We start from the raw sequence: 9690 nt of genomic DNA on the forward strand, positions 1-9690 counted from the left end.
CTGGTACCAGAGATCCAATTCATCACTGTGACAAGTTAAGATCACTCATGGGTTGGTAATCAGGGCAACTGACCCATGCCCTGCCCTTTAACCTGGCTTGGTGTTTTCACAGAGGAGGCATATTAAATATAACGAGGCTTGGTGCTTGCCTGGCAAGTCCTTTCTTCCATCATCCTTTATACTAGAATGAGGAGCTGGCTTCAAAGACATAATTTTTCCAAATCCCTCTCTCTGATGCTTTCAATACACATTTGCCTGAATCCTAACTGCCAGAGCCTGTACGTCCGCTTGACAACTTGCTCTGGCCCCTGAAGCCTGATTGGTCCATGCAGGAGGCAGGCCGGAAGTACCAGGGAATGAATGTTCACCTGAGCAGCCTTCAACCAATGACTGATGGGAGTCAATGTTCAACTACTCGAGCTCCCGCTGCCCTGAGCATGTGTTCTACACCAGCGGTCCCCAACCTTTTTGGCAACAGGTACCAGTTTCATGCAAGACAATTTTTCCATGGACCATGGATGATTCAAGTGAATTACATTTATGGCGCACTTTATTTCTATTATTATTACATTGTAATATATAATGAAATAATTATACAACTCACCATAATGCAGAATCAGTGGGAACCCTGAGCTTGTTTTCACTTGCCACTTACTGATAGGGTTTTGATATGAGTCTGCAAGCAATTGACTGATCATGGTCTCTGCGCAGTCAAACCTCTCTGCTAATGATAGTCTGTATTTGCAGCCGCTCCCCAACACTAGCATCACCGCCTCAGCTCCACCTCAGATCATCAGGCATTAGATTCTCATAAGGAGCGTGCAACCTAGATCCCTCGCATGCGCAGTTCACAGTAGGGTTCACGCTCCTATGAGAATCTAATGCTGCTGCGGATCTGACAGGAAGCGAAGCTCAGGTGGTAATGCGAGCAGTGGGGAACAGCTGTAAATACAGGTGAAGCTTCACTTGCTCACCTCCTGCTGTGCGACCCGGTTCCAAACGGGGGTTGGGGACCCCTGTTCTACACCCTCTCCCAGAGTTCCCAGACTGGGAACAAGGCCCCGCTGTCTACAATGATAACTTACTTGATAAATATCCTTATTGGCTGCCTTCCACCACCAGTCTCACTGCTCCCCCACTCCTCCACCAGCGTTACTTAAATCACCTCCCCAACAATTTACTTGTAAGTCTTTGTCTCAGGGTCTACTTCTGGTTCTACATCTGGGGGAGTTACGGAGAACTCTTAATAGAAATACCTGCAGCCTGACTATTCTCCCACCCAATCAAATAACTAAATAAAATAAACCACGTCTGTCCCCCAAATATTCAGAGGCTAAGTCTTCACTTTTTCTAGGTTTTTTGTTTGGGGCATATCATTTCATTACCTTGAACAAATCTGCTGAATATATATATATAAAATTTACACACCGTTCACTTCCATTCCGCTTAATGAGCACTTGTTCCAGACAGGAGCTCTGGTCAGCAGTCAGTCCTCAAGAGCTGAGAGGCTCAGCAGCTCTGGTCAATGAAATTCAATCTTGAAATAGAAATGTTGCAGAGACAATTTCTGACATTCAGCTTTTCAAATAATTGGCCTGAATAGAATAAAAAGAACACTCAGCTTCCATCTTCTTTCCTTTTCCTCTAAGCGATTTAAGAGCAAGTTTAATGCAGTTTACAGGGGCCCAAGGCAATATTCACCTACTTCAAAATGACTTGTAAAGCTTTCTTAAATTACATTTTTTTTTTCTGAATTCCATCTTGTGTCTACAGAATCAGAACTTCTGGAATTGAGGAATTCATACTTCACAATCCCTCCCCCCCCCCCTTATAATTTCCATACACTCTCAAGTTACATTGGCTCAAGTGCTGGATAGGTATTTTTCCCACTTTTCCTTTCTTCTAATCTCATAGTTAAGTTGAATCAGATTGCCCATTCTTTTGACAATCTAAAGGAAACATATTTTCATGTACACCCTGTAGAACAGTATTTACTTGAGCCTGGGCTTAACAGAAAATAATAAGCTGTATAAGATGCCCAAATTCCTATAATAAAAATGAAACAATAAACGCATAGAAATATGAGGAAGAAATTACACCCATTAAATGCATCCAGGCTGATGAGTGATAGGATGGCTGCCTATTCAAGCTGGAAATTTTACACATGATCGAAGCTTTATTTAGTCTAATGGAATGTGCTTCCTGAATTTGGCTCTGACTAAGCCTGAGAGCACAATAGCGAGTATTATGTGATTGGCCTGAGCTTATTCCCATCTCTAAGCCATTGTGATTCAGTCTTGACTGCTTTTTCTCTCAGGTAGCCCATCACCTTGCTATTCCTCTCTGGTTTAGAAATTCATTCAGGATGTTACAGAGATGAACTTGAATATGGGTTCCTCCTTACAGTCTCTCTCTAAAAACTTCTGAAATCGTTGGGAAGATTAACTTCATTCTAAAGTTTAGGAAATATAAGCTCAGTGGTACAGCAGATGTTACAAGTGGCCAAGATTACTGAGCCTGTCTCACTGCTAGATGATTACATAGGTGGACGAGTGCCATGTTTACTATACCAGCAAAGCACAGATGACCCCAAAATGGTTTGTTGGAAGAATTTAATATTTGCAGTTTCCAAGGACAATATTAAAGACATCATTCTTAGAAGTTTCAGAACACTCAAATATGTCCTTACATTTATATGTCTTTATTTTGACATATATTAAGAGAGGTAGGGGGTGCACCCAAATCTAATTGGAACTTGTGGCTTATGAATCTTCCTAGTCTAAACTTTTCCTGTTCTCATATGTTGCAAAAAATATATTTAAAAATCAAAATACCAATTAATGTGCCAAGAGACCCAAGATGGCATAGAAATGCTTGGGAACACTGCTCTGTTTCTTAGGGTTTTTCCCCTCTTATTTCTGCTCCCACTTTTCCCAGTCCTTGATGGCAACATTTGGAAAAATTGAAAAGTACAATAAAATGTTTACTTAATCCCTAACCCCTCTTATCTCCCCTTAGCTGATATAACAGTAATAACTTATATTAGTGTATAGATTTATTTCTGGAAGTCTACATGAGAAGTTAGAGACTCTGGGGAAGGGAACTGGATGACTAGAAACAGATCTTTAGTCTTCAGGTATATCTTTGGTATCGTTTGGTTATTTTTTTTCTGCATGCTTAAAAAGCAAATATCCCACATGTTTTTCATGCTTCTCATTGTTCAAACCTGGAAATACATACTTCTGTGTTAAGTTCATTTCACCATTGTAGCCACATGCACAGCTGACTTGAATGCTTTTATTGAAGTGAATCATTCATTTGCCCCAGAAGCCGCTATTAAACTTGATTAAGAAATCAGTCATTTTCAATCATCTATTTCAATAATTGCCCATTGTAAAATAAGAGTTTGAACCAGCTTGGTCTAATTTAACTGCATTGTCCACACAAGTAGAGGTATTTTAAACAGACAAACAAACAAGCAATCAACTATCAATAACAATAACAAAAGAGTTTGTGAAGATAGACTCTCCAAGGGAAAATTATTTTGAGATAGACTCTCTAAGGAAAAATTAAAATGTTAAATTTTCATAATGACATTGTTTAAGTTTCCACCACTATGGAATTCCATGGAAATGGAAACCCCAAGCTACGCTGGTGCACTGGTTTTCTTGAAGAATCCAAGGTGCCTTTCTTGTCTTTCCCTTACCAGCTCAGGCTTAGAGGACAAGACTCACTCCCTGAATGTCGGTTTCTCAATTTAAAAATGAAAACCAGAGGACCTGTTTCATTTCTTTCTAAATGAGATAAAATTGGACTCGGATATTAATCAATGAATGAAACAGGTATCACTCAGAGAGTTGAAATATGTTGTTTAATTTTTATTGTGGCAAAACAAGTAATATGAGGAGAAAAGGACATTTCCTTGGCTTACTGATGATTGAGTGCACAGGCAGCATATTCAATCTGACGGCTATTAACACAGACAACTCCAGGTAGCCTGAATCGGATAAACTCTGGGCAAATTTTTAATCAATATATTGTGGTTTGACTAAAGGAGACTGTAAATCCTTTAGCCTGGGGCTCAATGTAATCATGCTCGCCACAGTTCTGAGAGCAGGCCTGCTGTCTGAGGAGAACGATGATCAGTGTTTCCCAGACACATCAGTCTAGCACTAAATCCACCTATTTGACCAGCCCTATGAAAACCATATAAATCACTGGAAACTGTATGCCCAGACTGTGCTATTTAATTTGCTACTTTAAAAGTCAGCATTTTCCATTATGCTAAATGTCTCAACCCATTGGTTCCACAAAGCAATGTTTTGTTGTTAAACATTGGTTTATTTCAGGTGGAGGAATTAGTTCACATAAGTTTGGAAGACACTCATCTTTTCCATCTAAATTTAGAAAAATAGATTGAGGTTTATGTTGTCTATTGTTTATTATACCCAATATTCTGGCCTTTCTTATATAAGAATTATAAATCTCTACCTGATGCCATGTGAATTGCAGTGACTTCCCTTGGAATCTGACTTCTCTTGATCAATGACACCACTCTGCTTGAGTGACTTGCCTTTACCAATCGAATGTGAGCAAAGTAACACATGCCTTGTCTGAAGTTGAAAGAGACTTATTTGATTCAACCATCTCCGTTTTTCTTCTGCTATGAGAAGGGTGCGTCCCAAAGAAAAGCCGCTGCTTCTCTTTGGATGCTGGTAAGAAGAATGTATGTAAGCAGATTCATAGTCAATATGCAGCTGCCACAGCCTAACTCTAAGGCAAATGAGAAACAAACCTTTATAAACCTTTGTAGCCATAAGTCTCTGGGTTTCAGAAGCTGTTGGTCATTGCAGTGAAATGTAGTAAATACTGGCTTACACATTTAGCAAGGATTCTGAACACTGAGAAAAATTATCTTAGGAACTTATGATAGCCAAAATCTTTCTCTAGCCAGATTTCTTTTTCTTTTTTATTAGAAACATACAAGATATTTCCACTTTGTGGAACTTACTCCTTTAAAAACTAATATTTATGACACATAAACTGATGTTTTATTTTTATAGATACCCAGTCTGTGTCATATACTATACCAAGTCCTTATAAATATCCTCCAAGTCTTCAGAATGGTCTAATGAGAAATTACTTTGGGGCTCTATGTTACAGAGAAGGAAATCAGAGGTCAGAGGTCAACATTACATAGGTCACAACAACACAATCAGGACTTTAACTCATGCTGCAGCTCTCATTCATGCCATTTTTTTATCACCTCTGTTGCTTCATCATCCTTCAAATTAAATAGTCGTTTTGAAAAAGCAGAAAGAATAGGATAGAAAGATAGGCAACTCAACAGAGAAGACATGGTTACTCAACCAAAACTCCTACATGCCTTCCCCAGAGCTTCTCTTGAGGGATAAATTGATCTTTAACAGGTTTTCTCAACCCCAGCATCCAGGTGGTATATTACCTTTCCTCTCTTTACCTTAGACATTAAAGCATTTCCATGTTCCAATGTAACCATGAAGATTTCAAGGATACAATTTGGAAAACTGTAGACAAACGTTCTTAGCAGGATGGGATTTCTTTTTCTTTTTTCTTTTCTGTTTCTTTCACATGAAAGACATTTTATTTATTTATTTAATGTGTGTTTTTATTAAAGTATAGTTGCTGTACAGTATTATATAAGTTACAGGTGTTCATTATAGTGATTCACAATTTTTAAAGGCTATACTCTATAGTTATTATAAAATATTGGCTATATTCCCATGCTGTACAATATATCCTTGTAGTTTTTTTTATACCTAATAATTTGTACTTCTTACTCCCCTACCCATGTAATGCCCCTCCCATTTGCATTTCTCTTACTGCTAATAACAAAAGTGATTTGTGGGTTGTTTCTTTTTTGTGTGCGTATGTGGTAGATTATTTGAAAAATGCACAAAGTCTTTAAGAATAAAATGGGAACTGTACCATGACACATTTTTCCAAGTGTAATTTATATTTCCATTAAAATTTTTCATACACTTAAAAAATTATACCGAAGGATTGGTCTACATTTTAAACTGATAGATTTATTTATTAGGTCATTTATTCAATACTTATGTAGCTGTTGTATGTTAGACTGGGCCTTAGGATATGGTGACTCTTACAGATAAGGGTCTACCCTTACTTACATCATTTACATTTTCTATGAAGGACAGATAATGAACTGGTTAAAAAAGGGCAATAAAAACTGTTAAATATTGGGATATTGCCTATAAAGGAAATCATCAAGGCAAAGGAGATGGAGGTGCTGACTTTGGATAAAGTGGTCACTTGGAGAAGTAATAATTAAGTTGAAGCTTGAAAGATGAGAATGAGTCAGCGATGCAAGGAATTAGGAAAATACCACAGAAGTCAGAGAGGAAAATGAGGAAAAGGCATGGAGCTGAGAAAGGATCAAGTATGCAGCAGGAACAGAAAGGAAGCCAGTTGTGCTAAAGTGTAATGAACAAGGATGAGAGCGGGCAGAGGTGGCAAAGAGATGGAGGTGAACATGAAATTTGTCTCCGGTAGAACTTTGAAGTATTTAATAAGGATCTTGGATTATTTTTCAGGGCAAAAGAAAGCCATCAGAGTGATTTTATGACTAATGCTTTAGCAAGTTCACTTCTGATGCTATATGCAAAACGCACTGAGCGGGTAGGAAGGGAAACTTCTACTTTACCTATGCATATTGTCAATATAATCCCACAATTCCTACATATCTCAGAAGCAATGATGATATCTCGGTTTGCAAAGATTTAGCAAGTAAAAAAGACAGAAAAGGGGAGATCAATGAGGAAGTTATCATAGGAATCCAGTTAGTTAATGGATAAGGGTAGCTTGGACCAGATAGAGAGAATTAAGCAGATTTGAGATATGTTTTGGAAGTACAATCTCTAGAATACAGTGATGGATTGGATATGGACTATAATAAAAGAGCACTCAATAGTGGTCAACAATTCTCTAGCTGTAGTAACTACACATGTAGAAAATGTAAAAGTATTTTCCTCAGATGGAGAATCACAACTTCCATTTTAGACACTGAAGGTGTTTGAGGGACAAACAACTGGAGATATTAGTCATCAATTGTGGGATCCAAAAGGTAAATATTGGCTGGAGATGTACCTTTGAAGCCCTGATCATTGAGATCAGGGGTTAGCACACTACTGCATGTGGGCCAAATCCAGTCACTGTCTGTTTGAATATGGCCCCACAAGCTACGAATGCTTTTTCATGTCTAAATTGTTGGAAAAAATTCAAAACAAGAGGAATATTTTATGACACATGAAAATTACAGGAAACTCAAATGTATCCATAAATAAAGCTTTATTGGAACCCAGCCACATTCATTCGCTTCCATATTATCTATGGCTACTTTCATGCTACAAAGGCAGAGTTGAGTAATTGTGACAGAGACCATATGGCCTGCAAAAACATTTACTATCTGGCTATTTGCAGAAAATGTTTGCCTACCACTACTTTAGATGATATTAAAGCTATGGGATTGGATGGTAGAAACCCTAGAAAATTTTACTTTGCTGTTGCACAGCTGCTCAGATGTCCTGGAAGGATGTGGGAACCTGGAGAGAGGACCATCAATTCACTCGCCTGCTGTGAGCTCCACTTGTGGACTCGCTAAGGAAGGAATAACATCACAAGAGATGATGAATTGGAAAAGCCAGACAGCGTTCCTGCATGGCAAGCTCCACATTAAGTGTACAGTGAACAGATTTGCAAAGTTTAAAGAAAACCACATGGGAAAAGGGCCTTCTGTTTATTTTTTCTCCTTATTAATTTACCACAACCACCATCAAGGGTCCCACTTTCTGTCTGGGAAGAGATACTGGCAGGGCCGGGGATCAAAAAGCAGCTGGAAAACCCCAAGAAATTATGGAACCCTCATAAAAGAATCAAAGGACAATGTTTTTCAAACCACTTGAAAAACTGAGAAGTCCATTCTGGTCACGTTATTGTGTTTTTCGTGATGTGTTAACAACTGTAATGAAGGACCCCAGCAGTTGTGGACTGGGGTGGAATGTTTCTGTGAAATTCCAGGCTCCGAAAGGATAGGATTCATGGGATCTTTCAGGGAAGTCTGTGCTTTAGCATGAAAATAATGCCCATGATGTATCTGAACTAAGAACCCAGGCAAGTAATTCTTTTTTTTTCTAATTGAAATATAGTTAATTTACAATGTTGTGTTAGTTTCAAGTGTACAGCAAAGTGATTCAGTATATATACATATATATACTTTTTCAGATTCTTTTCTACTATAGGTTATTACAAGATATTGAATATAGTTCCCTGTACTATACAGTAGGTCCTTGTTCTTTATCTATTTTATATATAGTAGTGTGTATCTGTTAATCCCAAACTGCTAATTTATCCATCCACCCACCCCCTGCCCCAGGCAAGAAATTCATTAGTCGAATTTCAGACAAATGAATGTCTGTAATAGAAAATAAAACGTACTCCTTCGTCTTTTTTTTTTTTAAACTTCTTCAGGTCATTTGTTTCTTTTTTTAATAAATTTATTTATTTATTTATTTTTGGCTGTGTTGGGTCTTCGTTTCTGTGCGAGGGCTTTCTCCAGTTGCGGCAAGCGGGGGCCACTCTTCATCGCGGTGCGCGGGCCTCTCACTATCGCGGCCTCTCTTGTTGCGGAGCACAGGCTCCAGACGCGCAGGCTCAGTAGTTGTGGCTCACGGGCCTAGTTGCTCCGCGGCATGTGGGATCTTCCAAGACCAGGGCTCGAACCCGTGTGCCCTGCATTAGCAGGCAGATTCTCAACCACTGCGCCGCCAGAGAAGCCCCGTACTCCTTTTTTTTTTTTCTTTTTTTTTTTTTATAACATTATACCAGAACATATAAGATTTTTAGAAATTTCATGTAATCGTACTCCTTCTTAAATACACTTATCTTTTACTGGATCTGCACAAAGTGTCAGTACTGATCATGTAGTTTCTGTGTATCTCAGAAGCAATGATAATAACTCTTTGGGGAAAGGTTTAGCTAATAGAAGAGAGAAAAGAGGTTTCAATTATTTACTTCAAGATTGCAACTTAAGAGGGAATGACGAGGAAAGCACTGAATCTTAAAAAACAATTAAAACCTCTTTATTTCAATCTATCCACCAGGCATTTGAGCATAGGTGGTATTTTATTAGTGCTTTGAAATATTGACTCTGACGCAAGGAAGGCTAGACGATGCCACATCCATTCATATATTTTTCTAGAATCCTTACTGCTTCTAATTGTGGTGAACCAACCTCATTCCACCAGTCATGGTTGCTTGTGATGCCTTGTCAGCTTTTCCATTTCCTGGTCACTTAAGTGTATCCATCTATTTACTTATCTCCAATATTGCCAAATACTGCAGCGAGGAAAAACATTATCCAAGCCATTATCTGTTGAACTATTATTATAAAATATTTGGCATTTATGTATAAATAGTTCCAGGTGTAGAACTAAGTGCGTATATTAAAATTTCTGGAATCTCCCTTCCAGAATTTATCATTAAATAGGCTTGTAAAATTATTTTACCATAATATGTATCACAATGTAATATAATCTAGTAAATTATATTTAATTCTGTAAATTTCTTAAGGCAGTGGCTCTTCAATAAATGTCGGAAGAAAGGAATACAGACACATTCATACATATTTGGTAG

Source organism: Eubalaena glacialis, chromosome 13, assembly GCF_028564815.1.
Source record: "Eubalaena glacialis isolate mEubGla1 chromosome 13, mEubGla1.1.hap2.+ XY, whole genome shotgun sequence".
Classification (NCBI taxonomy): Eukaryota; Metazoa; Chordata; class Mammalia; order Artiodactyla; family Balaenidae; genus Eubalaena; species Eubalaena glacialis.